Here is a 27,998-nt window from a genome sequence, read left to right as displayed (position 1 = left end):
TTTATTTTTTTTATTTTTTATTTTTTTAAGAAATATCTTTTAAAATGAAAAACAGAAAGAAGATATTAAAGTAAATCTTTCCTGGGAGAATCTACCACAGATCTGTAGATATAGTTGCTCTTTACTTTCAGGCTAAAGCTTGAAAATTTGGACATTCTCTCAGGTTATCTGCCTACATTGTCATCGTGGGGATTGAATGAAATGATGTATGAGATTGTGCCTTCCTTGTATCCTCTACAGTTCAATGCCAAAATAAGTTCTTCTTTTTTAAATTTAAGTTCAATTTGCCAACATATAGTATAACACCCAGTGCTCATCATATCATGTGCCCTCCTTAATGCCCATCATGCAATTACTCTACCCCCCCCCCCCACCTCCCCTTCTGCAATCCTTTGTTTCCCAAAGTCAGGAGTCTCTCATGGTTTGTCTTCCTCTTTAATTTTTCCCCACTCAGTTTCCCCTCCTTCTTTTATGGTTTCTTTCACTATTTCTTATATTCCACATATGAGTGAAACCATATAATTGTCTTTTTCTGATTGACTTATTTCACCCAGCATAATACCCTCTAGTTCCATTCATGTCGATGTAAGTGGTAGGTATTCATCCTTTCTGATGGCTAATATTCCATTGTATGTATATACCACGTCTTCTTTATCCATTCATCTGTCAAAGGACATCTCAGCTCATTCCACGTTTGGCTATTCCACATTGCTGCTATGAACTTTGGGGTGCAGGTGTCCCGTCTTTTTACTATATCTGTATCTTTGGGGTAAATAACCAGCAGTGTAATTGCTGGGTCATAGGGTAATTCTATTTCTACCTTCTTGAAGAACCTCCACACTGTTTTCCAGAGTGGCTGTACCATGTTGCATTCCCACCAACAGTGCAAGAGGGTTCCCCTCTCTTCGCATCCTTGCCAACATTTGTTGTTTCCTGTCTTATTAATTTTAGCCATTCTCACTGGTGTGAGGTGGTATCTCGTGGTTTTGATTTGTATTTCCCTGATGGCAAGTGATGTGGAGTTTTTTTCATGTGCTTGTTGGCTATATGTATGTCTTCTTTGGAGAAATGTCTGTTCGCATCTTCTGCTCATTTCTTCACTGGATTGTTTGTATTTTTGGGTGTTGAGTTGATAAGTTCTTTTTTTCTTTTTTAAAGATTGTTTATTCATGAGACAGAAAGAGAGAGGGGGGGGGGCAGAGACACAGGCAGAGGGAGAAGCAGGCTCCATGCAGGGAGCCCGATGTGGGACTCGATCCACGGTCCCCAGGATCACACCCTGGGCTGCAGGTGGCGCTAAACCGCTGCGCCACCGGGGCTGCCGGATAAGTTCTTAATAGATCTCGGATACTAGCTCTTTATCTGATAAGTCATTTGCAAATATCTTCTCCCATTCTGTAGGTTGTCTTTTAGTTCTGTTGACTATTTCCTTTTCTGAGCAGAAGCTTTTTATCTTGATGAAGTCCCAATAGTTCATTATTGCTTTTGTTTCCCTTGCCTTTATTAGACATGTCTTGCAAGAAGTTGCTGCCGCCGAGGTTCAAAGGGTTGCTGCCTGTGTTCTTCTCTAGGATTTTGATGGATTCTTGTCTCACATTTAGATCTTTCATCTATTTTGAGTTTATCTTTGTGTATGGTGTAAGAGAATGGTCCAGTTTCATTCTTCTGTGTGGCTGTCCAGTTTTCCCAACACCATTTATCAAAGAGACTGTCTCTTTTTCATTGGATATTCTTTCCTGCTTTGTCAAAGATTAGTTGACCATAAAATCGAGGGTCCATTTTTGGGTTCTCTATTCTGTTCCATTGATCTATGTATTTTTGTACCAGTACCATGCTTTCTTGATGATCACAGCTTTGTAATATAGTTTGAAGTCAGGCATTGTGATGCCTGATGTTTTCTTTTTCAACATTCCTCTGGCTATTCAGGATCTCTTCTGGATCCATACAAATCTTATGGTTATTTGTTCTAACTCTGTGAAGAAAGTCCATGGTATTTTTATAGAGATTGCATTGAATGTGTAAATTGCTCTGAGTAGCACAAACATTTTCACAATATTTTTCTTCCAGTCCATGTGCATGGAATGTTTTTCCATCTCTTTCTGTCTTTCTCAATTTCTTTCATAAGTGTTCTGTAGATTTTAGAGTACAGATCATTGACTTCTTTGGTCAGGTTTATTCCTAGGTATCTTATAGTTTTTGGTACTATTGTAAATGGGACTGATTCCTTAATTTCTCTTTCTTCAGTCTCATTGTGAGTTTATAGAAATGCAACTGATTTCTGTGCATTGACTTTGTATCCTGCCACATTGCTGAGTTGCTCTATGAGTTCTAGCCATTTTGGGGTGGAGTCTGTTGGTTCTCCAATACAGTATCATGTCATCTGTGAAGAGTGAGAGTTTGACTTCTTCTTTGCCAATTTGGATGCCTTTTATTTCTTTTTGTCTGATTGCTGAAGCTAGGACTTCTAGTACTGTGTTGAACAACAGTGGTGAGAGTGGGCATCCCTGTCATGTTCCATTCCCACAGAGAATGATATTTGCTGTGGGCTTTTTGTAGGTGGTTTTTATGATCTTGAGGTATGCTCCCTCGATCCTTACAGTCTGAAGACTTTTAATCAAGAAAGTTTGCTGTATTTTGTCAGATGCTTTTCCTGCATCAATTGTGAGAATCATATAGTTCTTGTCTTTTCTTTTATTAATGTGATCTATCATGTTGATTGATTTACAAATGTTGAACCACCCTTGCATCCTGGAGATTAATCCCATTTGGTTGTGATGAATAATCATCTTAAGGTACTGTTGGAATCTATTAGCTAGTATCTTGGTGAGTATTTTGACATCCCTGTTCATCAGGGATATTGGCCTATAATTCTCCTTTTTGGTGGAGTCTTTATCTGGTTTTGGGATCAAGGTAATGCTGGCCTCATAAAACGAGTTTGGAAGTATTCCTTTCATTTCTTTTGAAACAGCTTCAGTAGAATAGGTATTATTTTTTCTGTAAATGTCTGATAGAATTCCCCTGGAAGTCATCTGGCCCTGACTCTTGTCTTGGGAGGTTTTTGATGACTGCTTCAATTTCCTGCTGGTTATGGGTCTATTCAAGTTTTCTATTTCTTCATGTTTCAGTTTGTTAATTTATAGGTTTCCGGGAATGCATCCATTTCTTCCTAATTTGTTGGCATATAGTTGCTCATAATACTTTTTTTAAAAAGATTTATTTATTTATTCATGATAGACAGAGAGAGAGAGAGAGAGAGAGAGAGAGAGACAGGAGGAGGGAGAAGCAGGCTCCATGCCGGGAGCCCAATGCGGAACTCGATCCCGGGACTCCAGGGTCATGCCCTGGGCTGAAGGCAGGCGCCAAACTGCTGAGCCACCCAGTGATCCCCTCATAATACGTTTTTAAGATCATTTATATTTCCTTGGTGTTGGTTGTGATTTCTCCTCTTTCACTCATGGTTTTATTAATTTGAGTCTTTTCTTTCTTTTTTTAAATAAGTTTCGCTAGGGGTTTATCTATCTTTTTAATTCTTTCAAAGAACCAGCTCCTAGTTTCATTGATCTGTTCTACTGCTTTTCTGGTCTCTGTTTCATTGAGTTCTCCTCTAATCTTTATTATTTCTCTTCTCCTACTTGGCTTAGGCTTTATTTGCTGTCTTCTCTAGCTCCCTTAGGTGTAAAGTTGGTTTCTGTATTTGAGATTTTTCTAATTTTTTGAGAGAGGCTTGTATTGAAATGTACTTCCCTCTTAGAACCACCTTTGCTGTATCCCAAAGATTTTGAACTTTCATTTTCTTTAGTTTGCAAGAATCTTTTTAATTCTTCTCTAATTTCCTGCTTGACTCATTCATTTTTTAGTGGGATGCTCTTTAACCTCCAAGTGTTTGAGTTCCTTCCAAATTTCTTCTTGTGATTTAGTTCTAGTTTCAAAACATAATGGTCTGGAAATATGCAGGGAATAATCATAATCTTTTGGTATCAGCTGAGATCTGATTTGTGACCCAGTATGTAGTCTACTCTGGAGAAAGTTCCATGTGCAGTTGAGAAAAATGTATGTTCTGTTGCATTAGGATGGAATGTTCTGTGTATATCTGTGAAGTCCATCTAGTTCAGTATAATTCAAAATCTTGTTTCTTTGTTGATCTTCTGCTTAGACGATCTGTGCTTTCTGAGAGAGGAATGTTAAAGTCTCCTACTATTAGTGTATTATTATCTATGTGTTTCTTTACTTTGGTTATTAACTGGTTGATATAATTGGCTGCTTCTGCATCAGGGGCATAAATATTCATAATTGTTAGATCTTTTTGTTGGATAGACCCTTTAAGTATGATATAGTGTCCCTATATCTCTTACTACAGTCTTTGGCTTAACATCTAATTTATTTGATATGAGGATTGCTACCCCAGCTTACTTTTGAAGTCTATTTGCATGGTAAATGGTTCTCTACCCCCTCATTTTCAGTCTGAAGGTGTCTTTAGGTCTAAAATGAGTCCTAAAGATAGCATATGGATGGGTCTTGCTTTTTTATCCAGTCTGATACCATGTGTCTTTTGACTGGGGCATTTAGCCCATTCACATTCAGAGTAACTATTGAAACATATGAATTTAGTGCCATTATATTACCTGTATCCGTAGATTGTCTCTGTTTCTTTGGGCTCTCTCCTTTGCTTACAGGGTCCCCCTTAATATGTCTTGCGGGGCCAGTTTGGTAGTCACATATTCTTTCAGTTTCTGTCTATTCTGGAAGCGCTTTATCTCTCCTTCTATTCTGAATGACAGCATTGCTGGATAAAGTATTCTTGGCTGAGTATTTTCTCGTTTAGTGCCCTAAATATATCATGCCAGCCATTTTTGCCCTTTCTGGTCTCTGTGGATAGGTCTGCTGTTAATCTAATATTTCTCCCCTTAAATGTTAGGAATCTCTGTCTGGAGCTGCTTTGGAGATTTTCTCTTTATCTCCGAAATTTGCAAGCTTCAGTATGTGTTGATTGTTTTTTTGTTGTTGCTGATTTTGGAAGGGGTCCTGTCTATCTCTTGGATATGAATGCCTATTTCCTTCCCAAATATACCTTCTGGTCCTCTCTCTCTCTCCACGCACTCAGGAATTAGTAATATGGATTTTTTTTTTCAAACTATCACTTATTTCTCAGAGCCTCTCCTTGTGGGCTCTTAGTTGGTTTTCCCTCCTTTTTTTCAGCTTCCTTCCTTTCCATAAACTTATCTTCTATGTCACTTATTCTCTCTTCTGCCTCATTTCTCCTGTTTGAGCATCCAGTTTAGACTATATCTCAGAGTGTTTTTAATTTCAGCCTGATTAGATCTCATATTTGCACTAAGAGATGCTCTAGAGTCTTATGCTTTTTTCAAGTCCAACTGGTAACTTTATAATTATAATCCTGAATTCCATCTCCGACATTTTATTTAAATCCATATCCATTAGATCTGTGACAGAGTATTACTTCTGGTTCTTTCTTTTGTGGTGAATTTTTTCCTTCTAGTCATTTTGTCCAGTGCAGAATGGCTGTACAAGTGAGCAGAGTAAAAAATATCAACCAAGACCCAAGCAAAATACATACTAGACAATCCTGAAGAGGTCAGGAATGAGAAAAATAAAAGAAAAAAAGACAAAGAAAAAGAAATACAAATAATAATAAAAAAATGAAACAAAAAAGCTGGGGGGAACGGGGAGGGAAAGAAAATATAATCTCAGAGTGGACCAAAACAGGGATCCACTTGGTTCTGAGTGCATTTTGGTCTGTATGATAGAAGGTACTAAATTCCTAAAGTATAAAGAAAGCAAAACTTATATATATATACAAAAATAAAATTGAATATGGTGAAAGGAAGACAAAAATGAAGAATATATTTATGACATGTAATTGTAAAATACAAAAGTTAAAAAAGAAAAAACTTAAAAATGAAGAGTTGATAAAATATTAAACTAGTTGAGACTGGGAAAAAAGAAAGAATATTGGACAATTTTAACCGGAAAGATAAATCATAGGAGAGAAACCTCGAGTTCTAGATACTATTTTCTCTTAGTGCTGAGGTCTTCCAGCCCTATTTGGTCAGACAACTTGCTGTCCCCTGTTCTTCCAGCTAGTCTTCTGGGGGAGGGGCCTGCTGTGCTAATTCTCAGGGGTCTATGCCTGAGTGTTGTCCCACCCTCCCATCAGGTGGCGGGGCTCCTTGTTCCCTGGAGGCCTTCCATGCCTCTCTTAAGGGTAAGAGAAAAAAAAAAATTGCCAAAGGTGCCCTGATCTCAGCCCCAGAGGTGAGAGATCCCAAACTCTGCAGACTCCTATAGTGCCCACTCACTCAGATCCTCCTCGAGGGCAGGTGAAGGGACACTGAGTTGTGCAATTTGTAGGGCACTAGCAGGGCGAGGTTTTGCCCGCTTGTGCTCACAGTGCTCTGCCCCTCCCAGAAGAAGTGGAGGGTTGCCCCACTTCTGTGCATTGCAGGGCCCTGGCACATTCCCCCAGTCGAGTGAGTACCCGCTCTGCCTCTCCCAAATGAAAGCAAAGGGTTGCTGTGTTCCAGTCCTTTGTAGGGACCCAGCACAGACACGGCCACCCACCTGTCCATTTGTGGTTTATGGCACAACAAGCTGAGGCTCCTCCTGGCTCACTGACCCAAACCCATTTTTCTGCTCCAGGGCTTGGGTACTCTGCTGGCTAAGGTGCCCCTGTTTTTTCTGTTTCTCCGGGAATATTGCGACTCCACTGTCCCTCCTGAGAGTCCGCCCTCCTTCCCCACTGAGCACTGTTCAGACAGGCAAGTGTCTCATGGGAACAAATTTCTGAAGGTCCGGATTTTGAGCTCCAGGCTGTATCACTTTCTGCAGTGGGTTACAAAGCCCCCTCCCCTCCCAAAGGCTGTTCATCTTCTGATAATATCCCCTTCATTTCTCTTCTCCGCACTCCTACCTTGCAAGAAGGGGTCACTTTTCTATTTTCAGAGTTCCAGCCATTCTTTCTTTACATCTGAGGTTGAATTCATAGGTGTCTAGGATGGTTGATAAATATCTAGTTAAATTTAGGGGACCAGATGAAACAAGGACCCCTATTCCTCTGCCATCTTGCCTCCTCCCCGAGCCAAAATAAATTATCATTATCAACTCGTCATGACCTATGTAAGTCATTTCCTCCAAAAGAGGTTAGATGGTTTTCCCCATTTAGTTTTTATGGATCTGTTTATCTTCGGCTTCTGGCTTGTCTGTTCTTCTTTCTTATCTCTCTGTGACTATAAATCATATATTACCGAGGACTTTGAATCCGACCTCAATTCTGTCAACTACTTTACGTGGTGGTTTCAGCTGAGACAAAGACTTCCAGATTTTCCTAGTTAGTGGTTTACTGGATTTTTGTCATCAGTTATCCACATCCCCACAGAAAAGGGACCTTTGGAAAATAATTTCATTATCAAGAGATAAATGTAATTGGCATAGAAATGAATAGATACAATAAGTGATGGCTTATGACTACTTCTGTCCCTGCCTATTACCACCATATTATTTTTGATGTATTTACAAGGCTATCTCTCTAACTAAGTGAATGGCAAGTGGCAAATGTGCTCATGCTCATTCACCATTTTATATTCTCTTAGGGCTTTAGATACTGAAGTAGTGGAATGTGGTTGGGTGGGAGTGTGTTAGATGGCTTTCTACCATTTTTCTGAAAAATCTGCTTTACACTGGCAATCTCTTTTCTAATTGTAGTAGTAATAATGATAATAATTTAAAAACAATTACTGTCATTTTTGAGTACTTGCCATGAGCTAGGCATTTTATATCCATTATCTTCGCAACAATGGAAGATATGCACACACACAATGTTGATATGATTAGAGTGGATTGGTTATTTGCATTAGGATTTTGACAACTCTCTGTAGGAGTTCTTTACCAGTTTTCAAGCCAGCTCTAAACCCTCATAGGATTCCTGTGAGACAGGCTGGCAGCCAGCATCTTAATTTAGGCAAAATTTAAGCCTGATTCAGTTTTTTGCCTAGCACCTAACTTATTTTTAGAATGCAATACATGGTAATAAAAATAAAATAGTGAACAACAATACAATCACAGCAACACAAAATCACTCCTCAGATTGGGTGAGGTCTCATTGGAGTTTCTTTTAGGGTGTTGGAAGTATGTGGCTTTGACTGGCAATGAGAGATGACATAAAATTATACCAATTTTAGCTTTCTTTTGATTAAAAAATTATTCAAACTTTTAAAAGAATGGGCCAGCAGTCTGTCTCCATGAGAAAGCCAGAGAATGAGCCAGGCAAGTCTGGAGTCTTCACTGACTGCTTCGTTCCTGGCATTTTGACCATGGCATACTGAGCTTGTTTTCTTCACTTTACCTCCAGACGCTTGGCTTTTCTCTAGATGTATCCACAGTCCTCAGGCAGCATTAATCACCCCCTCTTGCTTCTAGATCACGTTAGGACTTATTGGTACATAGGATAAAGTTAGAGAATCACTGAAGAAAAATTACTGGTTGGGACACACTCAGGGCTCATGGCATCTGCTATAGTATATTTTTCATGTTCCATATTCTGGCCCTCAGTCTTACAGCTCCAAATATTGCTAGAGTCCCAGAACTTTCCAGATATAAGGAGACAGATTAATGCTCACTTAGTTCACAACAGACTCCATGTAAAACCCCAAATGCTATGGTTAAATGATGACAATGAGAAATGTTGCTGCCAAAAAGAATCTCTGCTAGTGAAATCTATGTGAGAAGCTAAATGTTCATCAGAACATTACTTGGAAAGCATGATGCAGGCCAGCAGAGCTAGCAGAATGAGTTGACTATTCCACTTTTATCAGCCTGGGACCAGGACTTCTGCTACCAAGATAGGAAAAGGCAAATTCCTGAGCCAAGGCTTTCCTCCCCCTGGAAATTCCTTGCCTTGGAGATGACTTGTGCCTGGTGGAAAACATTGGATGACACTAGAAATATTGATTTCTGACACTGGAAATATTTCGCCTTCCTAAGACTCTCCCAATGCACTTCACTAAGCAGGTACTAAGAGAAAGATAGTTAAACACCAACTGCTATGGCACATAGACACAGAATGCCCTTATTCTAATCCTATATTCATATTAGGAACTAAACATTTTTTCTGAAATAAGATGCCAAGTAATTTTCTTTTATTCGTCTAGTGAGAGGATAGAGGTGGTATGTTAAAGAAAGAAAAAAAAAAAAAAAGGAGTAGGTGGGGTGTAGGGGATGCAGATCCCATATAGATATCTTTCTGTGACATTTAGTGGCTTACTCATATACGTAAGAGCTGTTTTAAAAAATAGATTCTCCCAAGAGGTTTAAATCTACCTAATATTCACAGCTTAGTGCACTTACATGGATAATTTTTTGGTGAGGTCTAATGCTTGATTTATAGAAAATGGTGATTAAGAACTTTACATAAGAAGAAGTTGACACCTACAAAGCTGAAGACACATAATTGGTTAGAAGCCAAGGCAAAAATCTACTCTTGCTTTCTTAACCCTTGTCCAAAGTTTTTTTACACAATTAAGTACAGCTTATTTTTCCCCTGTTACCCAGTTGATATGCACGAAATAAAGAAAGGGAATTCTGGTTTGAGAGAGAGGGAGAAGGGAAAGAGATGTTTTTTGTTTTTTGTTTTTTTGGGAATGAGACGTTGGTCGGGGCAAGTGGACCTAAAAGGAATCCCAGGGGGTTAAGGTGCAGGGAGGACGATGATGCATCTCCACTTGCACAATTCTTCTAGAATTGGTTGGTAGCTCTCATGCCAGGCTTTTGGTAGATTTTCTTCTACTACTTCAACTATATCAGCTTTGTAAAGCACAAAGCCCTCACCATCAAGTACAGGAAGGGAAAGCAGAGTCATAGAAAGGTAGTGATACTAAGACCTGGAGATTCTGGTTAATGGATAACTTTTGAGAATGGGGCAATCTCGTTTTGTTTTCTTCTACATTTATTGAGCACCTGTGCTGACAAAAGCACTGGGTCTAACCCAGAGGGCAGAGATGAACAGCACAAGGTCCCTGCCCTCAAGAAGCCACAGTCCAATAGAGGAGACCTTCTCTGAAGTAATTACTGTACTGCATATTATATCCATTGATCCAAGGGTGTGTAAGGCACTGTGATAATATGGAAATAGAACAGAATTCTATAGAGAGTGGTCAAGGAAGGCTTAAAATTCTCTCTGCACATCGAGTCAAAACTCCTTATTGTGGCATTCTTGAGCTTCTATTTATTATCTAATTCATCATCATTATTGAGCATCTACTATATGCTAGTTGCTAGAGATAAAACACAAGGTAAAGGAGACATTTGCCCTGGAGGAACTCACAGTGTAGTGCAGTTATTCTCAATCCTGGCTGCAGTTTAGAATTGTGGGAGAGCTTTAAAATATGAGTACCCAAGCAAGACTTCCAAATGTACAGATGACTTGAAAACCACTGGTATAGTGAGACAGATATATATGTGAGCAGATAATTAGGTATGGTTTTATATGACTAAAGGTCTCAAAGGTTTAGAAGAGTAATAAATCAGGCATTCAATCCAGCTTCAGGCTAAGGAAAGAGTCCTTGAAGACTTTGCTGTGCAAATGGTTCTTGCTTGAGTTGAATTGTGAAGGGTCAGTAGAGTTTAATTAGGCAAAGGATGTAAGGGAAGCGTTGCAGGCAGATACAAGTACCTGGGTGTTGAAAAGAAACCACAGGCCCCAAATGGAGTCACTTAGGTTAAGCTCTACCAAGTCTTGATACTTAACCTAAGTGTAGTCTCAGCCTCTTCCTTGAGTGGAGTTTTAAGCCAATGAACCTGGAATTTCCTGATCAGTACTACAAAGGAAACCTGCATAATAAGACTCTTGAGAAAGTGAAATAACCTTTTCCTTTGCTAGTAACTTCCTTGTCCCACCCAGTTTCTGCCTTTAAAATCCTTCCTTCCCTTTTGTAGGACTCCTTGGAACACCCTTTTGTTTGTTAGAGGAGAAACTACGTGATTCGTGAGTTGTTGAATAAAGTCGATTAGAGCTTTAAATTTACTGAGTTGAATTTTTGTTCTTTAATATGGATAAACACCCAGAGGTTTCCAATTTTTTTTCTGCCGTCTTCACTTCTCATCCCTACTCATAACCATGGCCCTAAGGCTGTAACCCCATTCCCACCACACCCCTGCTTCATGAGCTCTGTGCTGTAGTTTTGCTACCTTACTTACCATTCCTAACCATGCCATGCAATTTCCCTTTGCTACAGTGTCCTTCGTCTATTACTATAAAAAACCTTACTAGCTCTTCAAGGCCTCACTCTAGTTGTACTCTCTAAATCAGGGGTCAGAACACTATGGTCTGTGAGCCAAATCCAGCCTGCCACCTGTTTTTGTAAATGAAGTTTTATTGGTGGGGGGAACCTTGGTGGTGCAGTCAGTTAAATGCCTGACTCTTGGTTTTGGCTCAGGTCATGATCTCAGGTTCATGAGACAGAGCCCCATGTTGGGCTCTGTACTCAGCACATTCTGCTTGAGATTCTCTCTCCCTCTCCTTCTGCCCTCCTGCATGTGCTCTCTCTCTCTCTCTCAAATAAATAAATAAATATTTTTTAAAAATAAAATTTTATTGGAACACAGCTATGTTCATTTGTCCAGACATTGTCTGTGGCTACTTTTGCATTACAACAGCAGAATCAAATAGTTGTTTCAAAGATAGAATGGCCTCCAATCTTTGTCTTTGAAATAATAGTTATTTAACGTTTCTGTTTCAATTTCAAGTAACATGACAATAATCATAAAAGCTGAAGTATGTTTTATGTGATTAAATCAGGTGCTGTGTATTTGGTGGATGCTGTGATGTGCCACCCTGATTCCTCTTCAGAATGAGGATTTCTTCTTCCAGTAGCCAAAAGATAGCACTTGGCTGGTAGCTTTTGGCTGTGTTGGAAGAAAAACTTCACCTCAGGTCATGATTCTTCTGGGATAGTCTTCATCTAATGACTCATTTTTCTGGGAAGAATAAAGATCTGGTCCCTTAACCTCCAACTCAGACCTGAGGAGCCGTCTTAGTACCAGTTTCTCATGGATGATGGAAATTCAGCCTTTTCCTATGCCTAAGCCTGCTTTTTTCCACAGGTGTTGATATCAAGAACACTCACTAAGTTCCTTCTCAGGACCTGCATCCTGTGACAATAGGTACCAAGATTGGTTCACAAGCACAACACTGAATTGGGATTTTGGAGCTGACCACCATCTCCTGGCTGCCAGTGAGGATGCCATCCCTGATAAGTAGAAATAAGAAGGAAATACTAATCATAAGGGCAGTGAATTATCTGGCTGCTAAGCTCTACTGGTACCCTGAAAAATAGAGCAAAAAGCTGAGATAAATCAGCAGTTAAATGCTGAGTGAGAAGGCCAAAGGGCCTCCCTGAAAATACACAAAGAGGTTCTCATCTCTTAAATTGGGAGAGGAAGGGTTCAAAAAGAGGACTAAGGATAGAATCTTATTGTAAGAACAGTTGAAGAAGGTCTGCTATGCCAAGATTGGGCAAGTGGGCCCTGACACAAGGGATGGATACATCTGTGTTGATATCCTTCCAATAATTTTATTTATACTTATTTATCTATTTAAGATTTCATATATTCATTTGAGAAAGAGAGAGGGTGCACACAAGCTGGGGGAGGGGTAGAGAGGGAAGAAAAAAGAACAAGCACACCCCATGCTCAGCATGGAGCCCAATGTGGGACCATCTGATTGTGACTATGAGACCATGACCTGAGCCAAAATCAGAGTCGGCCACTCAATCAACTGAGCTACCCAGGAGCCCATGTTCCTCCAAGAATTTGAAATTTCCAGATTACACTGAGTCCTCTGAGCCTGCATAAATGGCTCACTTGTCCTCTCTGTTAAGGGAGGACACACACACACACACACACACACACACACACACCATGCTCAAATTTACTACAGAGGCTTCTCCTGCAGTAAAGACAAGTGCAAGACATTATGCACTTTATTCAGGATGCCCCCCTCCCTGCATATCCCCTCTTAACCACCAGGTCAATTACTGGGGTTAAATCACGGAATAACTCTGCCAAGGACCTGCTGGCACTGCTAGAGGGGGAAAGAACTATACCTCCTGGAGTCCAGTTTCAATACCAGCCAATACCAATCAGCCACTGGGATAATATGCCTGGGACTGGACTCTGAGAATACCTGACAAAGGTGGGTGGAAGATAAATTTGGATACAAACAATTTACCAACATAGGAGCATTCTCCTATGATATAGGTTGTAATAATACCCTTGCAAGGACCTTAGAAAAGGCATAAGCATGTTGCAGGATGGCTCCTAGAAGCATGGAAAAAGCAATGACCCATACTAAGTGAGGTAGAAGTGATGGAATTGCCATGACAGTGTTACACAATGAAGAAAGGAAAGAAGGTGTTTGGCATCTCTTCTTCCTTGCCCAGTTTGACAGTAAATGACATGGGCAGCAATCTCAGTCTATTTTTATTATTGCTGTATCATTGCTGTAAATCAACCAAGAGGATGCTAATTGGCGTCAGGAATAGTACTCCAAGAATGTCCCCTAGGGACCCAGCAGGCCAGACACACTAAGAGACTTTCAGGCTATTAATGGTTCTGCTGGACCCAAGTAACTATAGATCCTGGAGTCCCCTCATCTTCCATCATCTCATCCCCAACCAGAACAATATCCCTGTACCTAACCTTGTGGTCCAGATTTATGGCTCTGACTTATGACACCCCATTATACAGAGCAGCCCTGGATGTTTGCACCTATGAGAGAAGGCCTATCATTTCCAAGGACAAAGTGTAACAAGAGGAAGAAAAATGTGATAATCAATTTCAGAACTATTTTCTGATAACAAGAAGTAATTTTTGCTTAGGAAGCAATCTCTGAACTTATGTTTTTCTGGCCTCAATCTATATTACCTATTGATTTGCAGGTTTCAGCATATCAGCTATTTAACACAAATTCTGTTCTATTTTTAAAATCTGCAGCGTGTATAATTTGGATACAAGTTGGATGACCCTCATGTATATGAGCATTGTATTTGGGAATGTGGGACTGAGAATGTTTGCTTTTAGACTAGCCAAGTGACCTTAGCCTATGTGGAAATTATTTCATGGTCATTTATTTTTAAGCTCTGTGACCTTATATCATTCTGATTTCAAATGGGTATGAGAGACATTGACTCTGGTTACAATTTAAGGAGAATAAGAAAGCTCCTTCATTTCTTCTAATACAAGCTGGCTTCCTAGAAATATTCTTCCAAACGATGCTAGAAATTCCACTATAATCAAACAATCAATCAATCAATCACTGCCATAGTTTATGAATGGGGCCCAAAATAGTCACTCTATAAAATTCAGTGCCGCTTTAATGCAAGGTTCAAGAGGTAAGCCTGGGGATCCTGCTTTGAGGATTGAAGCCAATCAATCCATTCAGAAATGGGTTACCAGGTTTTGCTCACCATTTAGCAATCTGGTCCTTTGGGCCATGCATCGAACTCTCCTTGTGTTTCTCATTTATTGCATAGGAACCTGCCAGTTTCTCTCTTTACTCCTTGTCAGGAGTGGATACCATTGGTATAACAGGGAGCAGGAAGACCATGAAAAAGAAAATATGTGGAGAGGAAAGGGAAAGGCCTAGCAGGTAGGGATATATACCAATTTGGGGCTAAAACAGTTTGCTAAAATGAAAGACCAAAGAGGGTAACAGAAAGAGCCTTGGTCTATGCCAAACTGAGGATCTTAGAGAGCCAGTGTTGTGATCTTGGACATGGCACTTGATGTTTGTTTAGCTCAGTTCATTCATCTGAAAAATGCAAAGTAGTGTGAGGCTGAATAAAGGAGGCCAGCAGGGAGAGGTTTCATGCCCTATCATGCCTTGAAGCCCTTTGTGGACCCCAACAGGAAGAGGCACACCTTGCAAGTTCTTGGCAGGAAGCCCACACTTGACTACCCCAGCTAGAGGAAGAAAGATTTCTCCTGTTTGGGCAGTAGCCCAACCAATGAGAGACCATCACAGCTCAGCCAATAAAAAGCCACTATACTTTCAGCTGCAAGTTTGCTCCAAGGACATTTTGTTTCTAAGAGCCCAACCCCATTTTCCTCCATAAAAGGGCTTTCCTTTCTGCTCTCCAGACTTGACCTATGGTTTTGCCATATCTTGCATATCTTGAATTGCAGTCCTCTGCTATTCTCAAATAAATCCATTAAAATAACTGACAGTTTTATTGTTAAGGTAAACAGCAATATGCTTGCCCTGCCTACCTCCCTGGCTGATTGTGAGACCCAAATTTATACTTTTGAAGACTCTCAATAAAGCAGACTATGCTCTATGGAAAGTACTTGGTTGTTATTACAGGTTTATAATAAGCATGCATAAGTTGTGCCTCAAAATCTATTGGGAAAGAAGTTGAGTCCAAAAAAGGCATGTAGAACTGAATGAATATTTGTGGGAGATATTAAAAAGTAGAGTAGCTTCTGCTTCATGGCTCTGCCTGGTAGCAATCCTGGTGCTGCCATAAAAGAAACAAGGACATCCCAGTTGACCAGGCTCCTTTGTTTGTGGGAACTCTGGTTCTGGCAAAGAGGGTGGGTGGTCTAGGTTGCATGTCTATGATTTACAGTAAGTTAGGTCTCTTGTTGGTTACTTCCCTGTTGAGCAAGACTTCTTTGGAAACACAAGATTCTACACTTTAGGGAAGACAGTGTCAGCTAAATACAGAGCTCCTATTCTATTCCTTTTGTTTTTTGTTTTTTTTCTACATCAGCATCCATAATTAGCTATTCATTGGCAAGATTGACACATTTTTACGTTTTCTTTTGAATAAACATATATTTATCGAAGAAAGAATTAAGGTATAGTCCAGGACATCATGACCAACCCTTTTTACTATGTGTTTTCAATTTTAATCAACACAAGTCATCAAATGATCAAAAAATAAAAATAGCAGTAATATTTGAGCACCTTCTTTATGCCAACTACTCTTCTAAGAACTATATGTATATTATTTCATTAAATTCTAATAGTAAAACTGAGTATTTGTTTCTTTATCTTGAGAAAGTAAAATTTAAGGTGAAACCACCTGCACAAGATTGTATCACCAGAATGGCACATCCAGGATTCAGATCCATTTTTGATTCTTTTCTTTTTTTTTCTTTTTTAATTTATGATAGTCACAAAGAGAGAGAGAGAGAGGCAGAGACACAGGCAGAGGGAGAAGCAGGCTCCATGCACCGGGAGCCCGACGTGGGATTCGATCCCGGGTCTCCAGGATCACGCCCTGGGCCAAAGGCAGGCGCCAAACCGCTGCGCCACCCAGGGATCCCCATATTCGATTCTTAATTCCAGGAACATAATCAGTTTGCTCTCCTATTTTCACATAAAGGCAACTACTATGAGGAAAGTGTTCTGTGTACTGGGGATGGAAAGCTGAATAGAGTAGTATCCCTGTTCTCATCAAGCCCCATGTAATGTTTGGATGAACATTATAAAAGCTATTATCGAGAGGCCCACATGACTGAGATGAATGATTACCATAATAGTTTTTCATGAAAATAAAATGCTTTTACACATTAAGGGGACAATATTCCTTTTTTTTTCTGCATTAGGAAATATAAATCATACTTTTTAAAAAAGTTTTTAATTTTAATTCCAATAGAGTTAACATACAGCATTATATTTGTTTCAGGTGTACAATATATTGATTCAAAAATTCTATACATTACTTATTGCTCAGTATACTCTTAATCCCCTTCTACTTCACCCATTGCCTCACCCACCTCTACTCTGGCAACCATCAGTTTATTCTCTATGGTTGAGTCCGTTTCTTGGTTTGTCTCCCTCTCTCTCTTTTCCCTGCCCCCTTTGTTTGTTTGATTTCTTTCTCAAATTTCCACATATGATGAAATCATATGATGTTTGTCTTTTTTCTCTAACTTATTTAACAGCATTATATCCATTTTTAAGCAATAAAAGTGATAACAGAATATGTGTCTACCTTAACTTCAGTAAGGTATCAGGCAATATTTCATAAAATCTTTGAAGGAGAGTTATAGAAATATCATTTAAATGACAGTATAATATAGAGAATTCAGAATTGATCAAGAACCTATATCATTATTATTATTATTATTATTATTGTTATTATTATTATCTGAGCCCCTATGTTAAAATGTATTGACTAGTGGTCAAGGTCAAGTTGGCATGAGGTTCTAGAGGGGACCCATCGGGCTCTGTCATAGACCTGACCTGTTCATCTTTCTTAATCCCTTAGATCATTGATCTGTTTAGCACACAACAAATCTGTGAATGACATAGATGCTGAGCAATTACTGACACACTGGGTTAAAACTAATAAGATAATCATCATTAAAGAGAATGTAAAGGCTTGGATTTAGATTCAGGAAGCCAATTACAATTAATACTAATGACACCCTGGAAAAGATTTAAATGTATAGTATACTGAAATAAAATGATATGGCTGCTAATGGTGTAGGTGTAATCTTAGACTGCATTAATGGAAGTGTTCTGTTCAGATCAAGGAAGATAAGTTTCAGTGTATTCAGCATCAGTTGTTCCTTTAAAAAATGTTGCAACAGTTCCAAGTTCTTTTTAAATGAGGTATTGATCAATCAGTAAGAGGCAGCAGAGACAACATTTATTGAGGACATAATATATACCAGCTAATGTGCTAGGTGTTATCCAAACTCATAGTATCCCTGTGGAGTTCGTTAAAGAAAACTGCACTAACTGAAGCTCAGAGGAGTTAACACATTGTTTGCAGTTAAGCTGAGATTTGATCTCAGATTGATGTAACTCCAAAGCTCATATCCACACTACAACATCAGGCTCTTAGAGGACACTAACTACTGAAGGGAACAACGTGTGAGTGGGAATGAACTGATATGGATGAGTTAGAGAAGTAAATTAACATTTATTAGGCATCTCCTATTTGTTAGATATTTTATATGCATTCCCTTGAGTGATAAAATAATTCAGTGAAATAGGTATTATCACATCCTTGTTTTAATATGGAGAAACTGAGGTTCAAAGGGCCAAACAAAAAACAAAACAAAACAAAACAAAAAAACCCAAAACAAAGGGCCAAACAACTCACCTAAAATCATTTAATGCTTAAGTAGTAGAATCAAAATCAGGCTACTCTCTGTCTGATTCGATGACCATAGTGGGCCCTCATTTCCCCAACTTCAAATACTCTACATGGTGCCCATACTGATTTTGCCCAATTTGTAAATGTGTATTGTAATTTGCTTAATTTTTTAAAAAAGTCTCACTTCTTAAAACTTTAGAGAACTGTATATAAAACCATAAATCAGAAACCAGCCAAATATATAAAAGAGAAACCAGCACCCCTTGCCATAAACAAGAAGAAACCATAAACATAAATATATTATGAATAAAATAATGTTGGATTCTGGCTAGATACTGTTGCCTGTGGAAGCTTCTAAGTCTGTAGTCTCCTCTCTGTTTGTTAAAAAGGGGAAATTTTTGAGGTTGCTAAACCTTTTAATGCCACACTGAGAAGGTCTCCTTGACTTAAGGATTGAAAAATTCCAATAGAAGTAATTTTCTCACTGTAATTATATGTAATTCAAGGCTGTCTAATGCACTGTGAGATAGCTAAAATCATTTCACAAACCAGCATCTAAAGACACCCTATGTTCCACCAGTTGCTCATATTCAGTATTAAATATACTTTTTATGATTTTTCTTAATTTCCTTAAGTAATAGTGGAATGATGGATATGGTAGGGGAAAAAAGGCTTAGGACAATCACCACCATTTTCAAATCCTGGAGAGCTGACATGTGGGAAGTTAGAACTGATTTCTTATTTCTTGCTCAAGAAAGTCAAAGTAGGACAACCTGGGTGACATTTTGAAATGCAGCTTTCAGCTCCATATGATATACACTATGAATATTAAAACTAGCTATAGAAATGGCTATCATTCAAAGAATTGAGTTCTCTGCCCGTGAGAATTGGTAACAGACCATCTTCCAAGATTGATATGAAAGAATTGATTTTATTATTTGGGGGATTGGCATCAACTCTAAGATCCTTTAGAACTTTAAGATCATTTTCAACTCCATCATTCTCTAAGACTCCATGATGCTTCTAGTAGCTTAAAGATCACTAGACGTTTAAGATCCTATGGCTGAGGATTTTATTCTAGAGAAAGTTTTTCAACCTCAGAACTACTGACATTTTGGACTGGATAACTCTTTGTTGTAGGGGGCTGTCCTATGTATTGTGAGATGTTTAGCAGCATCCCTGGCCTTTACCCACTAGATGCTAGCAGAACCTCCCACTGTGACAACCAAAAATGTCTTGAGACACTGCTAAATGCCCCCTAGGGAGCAGACCACTGTTGGTTGAGCATCATTGCTCCAGACCCACTTCTCTCTGTGTATATTTACTCTTCTGAGACAGGAATCAATAAGAAGTTTTCAAAATATTTATATCTCATGCATACTTTTACTATTGTGCTTAATGCACCTAGCAAACATCTATTGAGTATCTACAATATGCCAGATGCTGCATTAGGTCCTGTGGCTACAGTGGTAAAGGAGACAGACCCAGTCCTTACAGAGCTCTGTTCTGGGTGGTTGGGGTTCCAGGGGTTGAGGGGAAAAGAGGCAGCCCTGTATATGGTTTATCATAATTAACCTATGTGCCTATATGTTTCTATCATCTTGTGAGCTCCTTAAAAGTGAAAACCATGTTTTTTTTTTTTTTTTTTTTAAATCTTTTGGTTCCCAGAGCCTAGCTGAATGCATAGAATATAATAGGTGCTCAACAAATGTTTGCTGACTAAATGAATGAGAGGGTAGGGGGTGGGTAAGGGTGGGGAGTAACTTACTCAGCACATTGGACAACGACAAAATCAACCATATTTTATTGAAGGAGAACACTTATATAGTTTGGTTTTTGTTGGATCTTATAAAACATTAATATCATGTCATCTTTCCATGAGTTTCATCGTATGTTGTTTTTATGAGCATAGCCCCCTATCCTAACACTGCTAGGTATATGAAAAAATATGAACCAGGCATGATCTGCCATTTCTATTTTAGTACTTTTTCTTAAGATTAACAAGTAAAAATTTGAGTCTCAGAAATGATCAAAGCAGGGCTTTTTGTTGTGGCTCACTTGAACCAGGAATTTTGGTGTATTTGGTCAACTGCAATTTTACTAGATTTTATTATCAATTTCAGGATTGCATGAAAGATAAAGACTGTGAAGATTAATAATCAGGTTAACATTGTAATGCTTTGTGTTTGAGGCCACTGATATAACTACATCAGTATATTCCATAACTTGAAATGACTGTGATTTCCATGAGGTACATGGCAAATGGAAAATTCCTTATGGTATCACAAATGTTAAGTGTCTTTTTTCTAAGTCATAGTGGCTGAACTCTGAGCCAGATCTATGTATTCATGTCCTTCTAAGGTAACAGCAGTCTGTAAATAAAAATTAAAAGAGTAATTCCACTATGTACTTTAATTTTAATGTTATGTTTTGTTTTTTAAAATATTTTATTTTTAAGTAATCTCTACACCCAATGTGGAGCTTAAACTTACAACCCTGAGATCAAGAGTTGTGTGCTTTCCAACTGAGTCAGCCAGGTGCCCCTATGCACTTTATTTTTAAAAGGCCCCTTATGCTTGTGATTCTTAGTGTGAGGACAGGGACCATACCACACTTATTTTTATATCCTGCACAACACATAGCACATGATCTTTCCTGTATTAGGCACAAACAAAGTTTGTTGAGGGAAAACAAAAAATGTTATAATTATTTCATGTACATCTTGTAGTCTATTATACTTTATAAATATTTATGCCTGTTACATTTCTAATTATGTCTGCACTTATTCCACTGAGTTAAGTCAATTACTTTGAATAAGAGAAACTGGTACTCATTACACCATAATAAACATCTGCTGTTTTTGCTACCCAACATCCTTTCACCTCCTCCTGGATGCTTTATCTCTGTCTGGATAACTACCCTCTTCCTCACTCTCAGTTCTTGTACTTGGTGGAGCATGGGACTCAAGTCATGATATCACATTTTATATTGGCCTGCTACATTGATTGAGGAAAAAACATTGGTTCAATTAGGGCAAATAAGGCAATTAATTTTTGTTTTTGTTTTTCTGGAATTTGGGTTTTTCTCTCACTTGAATTTCAGAGAGTGTAAAGTCTAGAGTTGTTGCCGCCATCTTGTAGTCATTAGGAGAAAGATGCCAGAGAATGGAGGGAGGGAGGGAGAGAGAGGTGGGGGATGTGGGTAACTGGTTGCTGTAGACATTAATTAAACTGCAACTAAGCTGTGCCACAAGGTAATGTGACCATGGATTTTTAGGTTGTGTGAGACACTATATTTTGTCTTAAACTGTTTAAGTTAGTCTTCTACCACTTTCAACTCATAATTTTATACATGCCCCAATCTCAAATTACATTTTCTTTATTTCACAGAATATTATACTATAAAGTAGGCTATAGAAATTTTAATATTCCAGGGGAAAATAAATGAATCTGAATTGGGGGTTAAGTGTATATAATGTAACATTAATTCATCTAATATTTAATGAATCCTTGTTATGTGCCATTGCACAAAGAATTCTGCAAACAAACCAAATTTATAAAAGCAATAACAGAAATGTATTTTCTTCTCCCATTAGGGCTAGCTTTTTTTTGTCACAAATACAATTATTAGTGGCTTTTGCATGCCATATAGAAGAGTGTTCCATAAATGATAAGTTTTTTCATTTATGCATAATATTAAAAATCATCTCTTTAGAAATAAGCAGAGAGGAAGGAATTTTTGACACTTATGGTTTCTGAAATATGTTTAATCTTATATATTCAAGTAATGCTATAAGAATTCGTCAGAACTCTTTTTTTCACTAAAAACGTCGTTTGAGTTTCAGTTAGTCTTTAAGTTCCATATGCGATTGGGGGAGGGTGCTAATTGTATAGCTCTTCTAAGGATGGTACCATTTGGCTTTCTGCTAGGGTAGAGCTCAAATTTGGCATGTTTCTAGGAACATGAACTCTACACCCATTCAACAGTTCTTAGTACATCCACTATCATGTTATTAACTGCATCCAGTGTCTTTCCAACCCTGTAACCATTGCCAGCTTGAACCTCTTGAGTGTGCATTGATATTTCTTGAGGAAACCCAACCCTTCTCTGTGGTCTCCAGAATTAGCACCTAAGTTCATCTCATCCTCTGTTACCTGTTGATGTGGCAAAAAAATTGACTACTAGTTCTCAAAATGCATGTGAAATCATGTCAGTGAGTCTCTACCCTATTTTGGTTTTTATCAACCTACAGTCCCAGGATACTCAGAAGAGTAATTCAACAAATTTAAAACTGTGCTCTTTAGCTATTTTTAAAAGAGATTTTATTTATTTATTTGAGAGACAAATACACAAAACACAGACACACACACTCACAGAGGAGCAGAGGGAGAGGGACAAGCAGACTCTGTGCTGAGCATGGAGCTGTCAGAGGGCTTGATCTCAGGACCATGAAACCATGACCTGGGCTGAAATCAAGGGTCAGATACTTAAAGATGCCTCTTAAACTATTTTTAGCAATTCACAGAGCATAATAGAATTTGTCCAACTTGAGATAGATTGTATGGGCTAAATAAAATGTTACATCTTGGGCACATGGGTGGCTCAGTTAAGCATCTCTCTTCAGCTCAGGTCATAATCCTGGGGTCCTGGGATTGAGCCCTGACAGGTGGCTCCCCACTAAGCGGGGAGTCTGCTTATTCCTTTCCCTCTGCTCCTCTCTCTGTTTGTGTGTGCACTCTCTCTCAAATACATAAATAAAATCTTTAAAGAAATAAAATAAAATGTTACATCTGTTTTGGGTTTAAATTATGTTAACTCAACGTGATGATATTAGTTCATATTGATTAGAAATTCTAATTGGTAGTTGATTTGGTCTTTAATTCGTGAAAAATAGGAAATAATTCATTCAACATCTACTTATAGCAAGTATCTATTTTTGTGTTGATGAATGAAATATTTTAAAACTTAAGATTTAAGTAGGAGAAATAAAAAAAATGAGTCCTTCAGACTAAAGAAATATGGAGTCAGTGATAGTATGTGACCTTCCATCTTACAGAAGAAGAAACCAAGACCAGAAGAGCATCATCGGCTAGTGGCTGTGCTTGACTGGAACCTAGAAATTGTGACTCTATCTAGTGCTTATCCTTTGATGTTAAATATTGAATAATAGAATTCATGTTAGGGCAGAAACGTAGATAAAGTAACACCAGGTGAGTTGTATTTGTTTTGAGCTTGCTGCCATGGTGGGAAAGTGCATAAGCTAATCTCTGCTAAGGTGCTACACACAATTTTGAGGATCAGCAGTATGTGATGGAGGAAACTACTTAGATGATATTGAAAGCTTTCCATCCAGGAAAAAAAATTTCCCGCACCAATTCATAAGAGAATTGTGCAAGTTGCATATGGGCAGGACTGTATCTGTTTCATACAGTGTCATATCAGTGGTGCTTAGCATAATGCCTATTCTAATTTAGATTTTCAAAAAGTTTGAATGGACAAATAGAAAAAATATATAGGGGACTAGTGCAATATTCTCATAAAAATCAGCTAAACGAGGACTGAGCCATTTCTCTGTTGCCAGGAAATGCAGGAGATGCTCACAGACATAACTACTGCTGCACAGATAAAGGGTGCTCCTTCGATGGGAATGCAAACCTGCATTCTCACTTAAGAACTGGAAAATCGAGATCATTATTATTTGCTATCCATCAAGGCTTCCTACTCAGAAAAGCACAGTTTTAAAAGGAATGCATTTATCCCATCTCAGATTTTTGGTGTGCTTTTTTTCTTTCTTCTCTAAAGCATAACAAGCTTGTCAGAGTTTCCATGGTGAACGTGGGGCACCATGGAAACTGATAGATTTAGCTACACAAGAAGAATAAATAAAATAGGCAGGCATTTATTTCACTGTGTAATGACAACTTCTCTCCTGCCTGGAAGAGGAAAGTGGCTTCTCATTTAACCTGCCTGTCCTTCATTCTTTGTGCCTCACGAACACATGAGTTGTTCACTGCATCATTTTACTGACCCATGGTGATTGGATTGTTCTTCTCCTTGAGTCCATTGGTCCTGCTTTGGCTTCACTTTGGGTTAGATCTGTGTGTCACTGGCAACTGTTGGAAAACCACGTACAATGTGAAAGTTGTAAATGACAACTCACAAATCACCAACAGTCATGGCAAAATGGAATAGAAAATTCTTTGCAGTCTACTGTGATAAGACAATGTGTGAGAACAACTGGAGTCAAGACTCAGGTCCATCCTGTACTAACTAGACAGGCAAGCCAACTCCCCTGAACCTCAGTTTTTCCATCTCTAAAATGGTTAAAATATATCCTCTTCCTACTCTATAAGATTGTTGTGAGGCTCAGAATAAGATAATGGAAGAGAAAAACCTTTTTCAATGATGAAGTTCTGTCTTGCAGGAGAGACTGACTAGCTACGGATATAATTATATGAATAAAGTGACCAAAATATCAAAACTGATCATGCCATGTTCCTGTCCTTTGCCTCAGGGAGTTAGAGGTTCAGAATATACTGGTCCCTCCCAGTAGTTGTGGAGTTTTGAGACTACCTGGTTCCATCTAAAAGTAGGGAGAAATGTGATTTTGAGAAATGTAGCTGCTCAACTTTTCTGTGTGTTTGAAATTTTTCATAATAAAATGTTGGAAAACTAAATAACTGAAATGAAACTTTTCTTAACTTTTAGTCCTATTGAATTGATCACCATTAGCACACAACCTCTGTAGATTTTTTTTTTGTCACTGAAATATGTGCAATAGAGCCATCACTTGAAATTCAACATTTTTTGTATAAGTCTGTTGAGTATATCTTATTAGCAGGGCACTGTATTAAGGGGATACAGAGAAAGAAAGGAAGAAGACATGGTCCTTAAGTAGAACACAATCTTCTGGTGGAGATAGATAATAAAGGAACAATTCTAGCACCCCAAAAACTCAGAGAAGGAGCACTTAGCACCTGAGAGAGAGTGAGGAATTGTAAAGATTTTCTGGAAGGGGTTGGGAATGGGCAATTAAGTTGAAAGATTTAGCCAGGGGAGAGTGGGAAGTAGAATAAGGCAGGCATGATGTAAGGTGGCATAAGGGCACTGCAGGCAGAGATCGTGAGCAAAGCAGATGCGTAGTATGTGGGATAGTGGAGGGAGAAGAGCCTGAAGAAGCAGTGAGGGCTTTGGGAAGCCTCCATACCAAGGAGCATCTCTTTTCTTTGGAAGGAAGTGATATGTGGGGTAGCCCTGAAAGTGCATACCATTGTGGATTTCCTTTTGAGAAATTGTGTTGGTGAGGGTTGAAAGGTGCCATTGCTGATGGAATAGTAAATACCAGGGAAATGCACATTGAATAGTATCTTCTCAGGTCTTTCAGCTCTAATATTGCATGAATATAAACGTGGGCTATAGAAAAAGCTGAAGAATAGAAGCTGCTATTGGTACATCCTTTGCCTGGTCAGAATAACCATATTAACCAGAAGCTGTCTAGTGATGAGCTTGGGCCATATTTCAAAGTTGAATGTTAAAGCTCTTCACTCCTTTCTTCCTCCAGACTTCCATGGCCTTGAGAACATTTCCCTGGAGACATTGAGATGGGAGTCGAAATTCCAGGAGGACCAACAAAGTAAAGGATGAGGATGGAGAACACATGAGAATAGTTGGAAAGCCAAGATTTCTTGGTCTTTGGCTGAGCTGAGGGTCCCAGGTCCCAGGTGAGGTGCCTACAACTTAGCTGGGAGTTGAAGTGGGAGAGAGTACTGCTTGGAAGAGCTAACTCCCCAGGAGTGCTAACACTACGTCCTCTGGGGGCCCATGACCATTCCTTCTGTTTAAGATTAACTTTATTTAAAGCTGCACAATAATTACTCATTCCATAAACCAGACATAACAATGTCAACAAACATCAAAACAAAATTCCCTAGCAATTCCATTTGCTCAACAGAACAATACCCATTGTTTGGTATACCATTTACATTGTAGCCTACATACCTACAGGTTCCTCATGATTTTAACCGCTGCATAAGTGACATTTTAAAAAAACTTACCGTTTTATTATATGTAACTCCCATATGGCTACATAGTTCTCCTATTTTTAACAACTGCATAATACTCTACTGAATAAATAGATTCTATTTTACTAAACCAGTCTCTGTTGTTAGTTGCTCAGATTGCTTTCATTAAAAACAAAAACAAAAACAAAAACATTAGCTGTATCTGTTTTAGGGAACCAATATCTCTTTTGGAAACATTTAATTGGCTCCCTTTTAAATACTAAAACCCAGACATTTTCTTCACTTTTATTTCAGAGGTTCATATGTATACGAGCCTAGGTCAAGAGGATGTTTTCTTTTGTGCTAGCTGTTGGAACTGCAAGGAGGGAGTGCGGTCTGCAGAATCAAGAAAAGATGCCAGGAAGAAAGGGCTAATGTGGCAACTTCAGGAGGCAAGTCCAATGCTCTCGGCTTCAGGGCTTCCTATTTCTGAGTCCTTGGTGGGGTGAGCACCACCTTGGTGTGCCCGAGACTGCAGAGTATCCTTAACATGACAAAACCAAGGAGGGAATGAATCATTTATGTAAACTAGCCCTGTGTCATAATAATAATTCAGAGAAAGCCTGCTAATGCACTGAAATGAGAAACCCTTATAGATATTTATATACCTCTCTATCTAATAGATATTTATATAAGGTAGGTAATTTATATTATCTAGAATAGATACCAGAATAGATACTTATCTCAGGTTACTGCTATGCTCCCCCAACACCATCCATACATTTAGTCAATAAATATGTATGAAACACTAGGCACTGTTCTAGGCATAAGAGCCCCTATCTTGTGGTGCTTCCATTACTCTGTGTGTGTGTGTGTGTGCATGTGTGTGCGTGTGTGTGTGTGTTGGGGTGAGAGAAGCAGAAATAAATGAAAGCACATGAAATAAATGAGGATGGATATGATAAATCCAATGGCAGACATAAGATGGGTTGATGGGATAGAAATTTCAGGGTTGGGGGTGCTACTAGTTTGGTGGTGGTTGGGTGGGGGGGGGGGTTACCCCAAAGAGCTACATTTGAGGCATACCAGTGATGAGAAGAGCCAGTCATGTGAAGATCCATAGGAGGCATGAGGGGTTGAAGGAGCAGAATGTGTGAGGCACGAGTGGAGACCAGTTGGTCTTCCCGAAGGAACTCAGTAAATGACTCTGTGAATGTAGCGCGAGGAAGAAATGCCAACCTGGAAGCGGTCTTAGCAACCAGTCTAAATCCCATTTTCCCAAACGAAGATAAAGATGCTGAGCCCCACTGCCTTGACCACAGCCCCTTGTTCGTAGCCTGGTGCTCTTTCCAGAAAGCCGCGCCACACTGCCATTCCCAGTCCCTTGGCTTGAGAACTTAATTTTTCCCCCTAGTACACCTGGAATTAAATCAAATTCATGTATTTTAGGTGTGAGAAAGAGGGGGCTTGGAGTTGTGGATGGACACAAGGGGCAAAACACTGGCGCCAAGGTGGAAGACAGGGACTCTGGGGGTACAGATCAGCCTCCCCTGGCAGGGCCCCAGGTGATTCTGTTCAGAGATGCTTTCAGAACACCAGGTTAGGACAAATTCTGCAAGCTGCAGAAACTGAGAAATCTAACTGGTCGGTAAAGCCGGCAGCGCTAACTGACCTCTCCACCTGTTGCTGGACTTGTGCCTGTTCAGACTACAGGTGCTGCAGGTGGAAAAGGTCTGGTCACCAATAGCCCGAAGTTTAAAGGGCAGAGAAAAGCAGGAAGGTGCAACTCTAGGTATGCCAGTAAGGGAAGGTGGAGGGGGCGGGGGGACAGGTGCGATAGCAAATTGCTGAGGTACGGGGGTGGGGGCTGCAA

At 39.1% G+C, this 27,998-nt stretch overlaps 1 long non-coding RNA gene across 1 annotated transcript in view; it reads left to right on the top strand.

Annotated features, from left to right (window-relative positions):
- The window catches only part of LOC140639799 (uncharacterized), a 93,430-nt gene extending 66,732 nt beyond the window's left edge, over positions 1 to 26,698 (top strand). Inside the window, exons 2-3 of the long non-coding RNA XR_012036432.1 lie at positions 25,687 to 25,846; positions 26,441 to 26,698. This is a non-coding gene — a long non-coding RNA (uncharacterized lncRNA). The remainder of the gene's footprint in view (positions 1 to 25,686; positions 25,847 to 26,440) is intronic.
- The last annotated feature ends 1,300 nt before the right edge of the window (positions 26,699 to 27,998 follow it).

The sequence above is a fragment of the Canis lupus genome, chromosome 1, assembly GCF_048164855.1.
Source record: "Canis lupus baileyi chromosome 1, mCanLup2.hap1, whole genome shotgun sequence".
Classification (NCBI taxonomy): Eukaryota; Metazoa; Chordata; class Mammalia; order Carnivora; family Canidae; genus Canis; species Canis lupus.
Note: the sequence above shows the minus strand (reverse complement) of the source record. Positions and strands in the feature narration are given on the sequence as shown.